We start from the raw sequence: 4,258 nt of genomic DNA, 5'->3' as shown, positions 1-4,258 counted from the left end.
TATGTAAGCCAGAACATTAATTTCCTTTATTTCTAATGCATTTTACCACTACAGTATATAACTCAAAGTGCTAAAAAATCATGACAAATTCAAAGGACATAAACAATTATGCATCACATTACACACACCACATAACACATCAACACCCTAAATTAAAAGTCAAAGAATACAAATAGGTTTTTAACCAAGCTTCAAAACTAGATTTACTAGTGGTGACTAATTTCAGATGGCAAGCCAATTCATAACTTAGACCCTACATTCTTCATGAAAGTGTCACTCATACCAGAATCTGTTGAAAATATTTTGTGGGTAAAGCCCTTGACAAAGACAGTAAATCTATCAAATATGTCCTTTTTTTCAATTTCTGTGTCTGAATCTTGTTAACCCATTATTATCTCATCCTTATGTCATGTACTTTATCACATTTGTGGTCTCGGTGTAGATGGTCTATATTTCAAAGGAAACACCTGACATTGAATAATTGGCCTGAATTTACTGTAGGTTTTTTATCTTTTTTTTTTTTTCTAGCACAATTTTGACCCAATAGACCCTGTTCTGTGCTGCCCTTGACAATAGGATGCAATTCACATCTTCAGCCTGCAGATCAGCTCGTTGAGTTGACAAAGCTGTGACTGGATAACTCATTTATCTGTCATCTCTCCAAAAACAATAAATCACACCTATAAGAAATATACTGGCTCTCTGTATTTTTGTCTCTTCACACTGATCAGGAATGTAAAGCCATGTTTAGGATTTTCTTTCAAGAGCGTGTCAGGCTTATATATATATATATATATGTATATATATCTCAGCGTGTTCAGCTAATGTTTCATCTCTCCAGGGAATTGATGGGTAGCCAGAAACAATAGTCAACAGTGACTAAACCTCTGCATCTGGCTGATGAATACATTTTTCTCAGCCACTCACAAATGTTATATTTTACAGTCAGAAACCATTTTAATTCATGACTACATGGTGTATTTTTACAAATAATATTAATTTCAGTATTATTAAGCCCTAAGTCACAGGGCCCTATTGTTCTTCTAAGGATTATTAATATTATAAATATTTTATTACAAAGGTTTTTGGGGCCCTTAACATGGTCAAAAACTCTTGAAACTTTGAAACATCAGCAGTTTGTTTATCATATGAGGCCAATCACATAGATTTGACTATTAAGAGTCAAAGTTATAGTGCACCAACTGGCAGCAGTAAGTGTATCATTTTCAAAATGCTTTCAAAGTCAGCCTCTTATTTTTACTTGATTATCTTCAAGCTAAAGCAGAATATTTCAAAACACTGCAGATGTAAAACTCCAAAGGGATTCTTGATATCTTAAATACTGTTGCCATGTGAATACTGTGGCAGTGTGTCAAACTTAAATATTCTTTTCAGATGTTTTTAAGGCACTTTAAATGCTTAGACTTTCATGAAACTGGATACACAAATCAGTCTAAATGATAGACACTGACAAAATGCTCAACAATGGGTGTGGAGGAGGCACTCTATTGTGCCACCTTTTGAGAAAAGTGGGGGAGGGGTAGTTTTTCCTACTGTCACCAAACTCGGTACATATATTATTCTCATCAAGCCAGACAGCTTTCTGTTTTAGGGTGTATTCACACCAGGAAAGTTAACTAGTTCACTTGAAATGGTCTGGACCAAATACAATGTTGATTTTTTTGTTTGGTGTGGTTCGCTTTCACACTGCCCTTTTTGCAAGTGAACAAGAAATCGTAAACAAACCTACACTTGTGCTAAATTCATCCATTTATTGGACAGAAATTCTCAAGCAGGGAAAACAGGAAGTGCAAAAACAGGTATTCATGGAGATCTTTCGTTGTGCAAATTTTATTATTTTACTTATTTTGTGTCACGCAATATGAAGAGACTTACGTGCATCATATGAGACAATGTCATACGATATTTTAATAAGGACATGCCGAAAATAAAATCTATAAATATAAAATAGTTAATACTATTAAATGACAATGTTAGTTTAAAAATTTAACCTCGATAAATGTGCGCTATAAGTTGCATATCCAATCGTTTGCACAGAGGATGGAAGCTGAAGCATTCTTCAGGACATCAGTGGATGTCGCCGTCATTTTTTCTCATAAAGGTAAGAATAATACATTGTTTGGAACTGTAAAGGGTATTTTATTTTGTGCACTCATAACATCAACAAAATATTGTGCTTTTATAAAAAAAAAAAAAAATCCTTTTTTTTGGCAGCCCTTGCTGCCATGGTCTCGAGCAGGAGCGCTTCACAATAATAAACCCAAAATCAGCAAATATTTTCATTGAGAAATATATATATATATATATATATATATATATATATAAACTTTTAAATGAATACAAAACAAAAAAATTGAAATCCAAAACAAAAACTCTTTCATTATGTAATCTAAGATGCATTTCTTTCTAAAGGCACGTCCAATGATGAGATGGTGAGTCAGAATCATAAATTTCATCTTTGTGACACTGACTCAGAAAACACTAGTTTATTAATAAATAATTCAAATATCTCCTTACTATTTCCCCCAACATATACATTTGATTTTACTTTACTTGATTTAACAACATATAAAAGCTTTAGCCTATTTATTATGCTCACGTCACATTAGTGTTCGCCACGGTCATGAAAACTCATCATTTGCATGCATTTTTAAGCATTGTATTTTTAAACCAACCAATTGAAATGCAACAAACAGCACTTCAGACTACAAGCTGTCTTTTTCTGAGTGTGATTTCTGCAATGGGGTCGGATGGAGGTCGGGTCATATTCACACCTTAAATTAACCGTACAAGAGTTTGTTCGGAAGCGAACCGAGACCACCTCTTCAGATGGGTCTCTGTATGGTTGTTTGGTCTACATCCGAGTGCGACTGCTGTATTTACACCTCCCCCAAAGATCTGCACCAAAAGTGGAAATGAAACAAGAGTTCGATTCAATCGAACCAAACAAGACAGGTGTGAATACACCCTTACAGTCATTAGCTACGACCAACAGGAAGTCAGCTATTTTGGTTTGAATGTGGATCTTTGGAAAAATTTGGTTGTAAATTAATGCAGACTCCTCCAAGGAGAATCATGCAATTCACACCAAACTTTGTCTTGAACGGTGCTGCCATGGCGATTTATTAAAAATTAACAGCAAAAAAAAAAAGTTTACAGTAATTTTGTTGCACATAGCAATAATATGAATAAAAATATTTTAAAGAGCAGGTCATATGACATTTCAAAGTGTCCTAATATAGTTTTGGGAGTCCACTGCAACAGGTTTAAATGCATCTAAGGTCAGAAAACATTGTAATTTTTTCAGAATATACATTTAATATTAAAGTAATTTGCCAATGATTCCAAATTGAGTCATTCCTAGTAAGTTTGGAGCAAACCCCTCCCTTCCCCAAGTCTACTCTGCTCTGGTTGGTCAGCTGGCCAAGCCTGTTGTGATTGGCACAGAGATGAGTCCTTGAGCCAGCACTACCATTGACAAAGCACCTTTACATAAAACAATATAGTGCTCCAATCCGTTCTTATAATGACATAAGATACAAAAACACTTATGCAAGCGAATCGTGCCCACAGCTAAAGTTTAGCTGCTAAACTGTGAACACTTAAAACAGTAATAGTGGATAGCCTACGTTAGCCGAGTGCTAACATGACTAACAATACAGGCTAACAAGATGAAACAATACAGCTTGTAAACCAAAATATGTCTACTCTAATGTTTGAAGAATGACAGACAAAAGATGCTTTCTTAACTTTTAATCAGAACACAGAACAGCTGTATCGCATGCCACAAGCCTAACTCACCTGTCTCTCCCCCATTAACCCTATAACTGCCACTGCATCAAAACAAACAGCTATTTCACAATGATTATAAAGTCTGTGTGCTACACGACATTCTTTATTATTAAAGAAGTAATTAGAACAACATCAGTCTACAATAATCGACACATTCTTAGGAAACAGTGGGTTCACAGCGAATTATCAGAACTACTTCATTAAGACTAAGTAATATTGTGCTTTAGCTGGAAACCTAAAGGTGCACTAGGTATACATCACATATTAGCACAAAACTTGATATTTTGAGCACTCAATTGAACATGTACACAACATATCATTCGTATTTACAGAATGTGGTTCAGAGAGCTTGTTAGTCCACTTTAAGAAGATTAGAAGCCAATGAAGATAAAAGCCAAGATTAGAGAAGCAGTCATTGATAAAATGACAAGCACACAACAAAAGG

Source organism: Carassius carassius, chromosome 18 (assembly GCF_963082965.1).
Source record: "Carassius carassius chromosome 18, fCarCar2.1, whole genome shotgun sequence".
Lineage (NCBI taxonomy): Eukaryota > Metazoa > Chordata > Actinopteri > Cypriniformes > Cyprinidae > Carassius > Carassius carassius.
The sequence above is the reverse complement of the archived record's forward strand: the minus strand, read 5'-3'. Positions refer to the sequence as shown.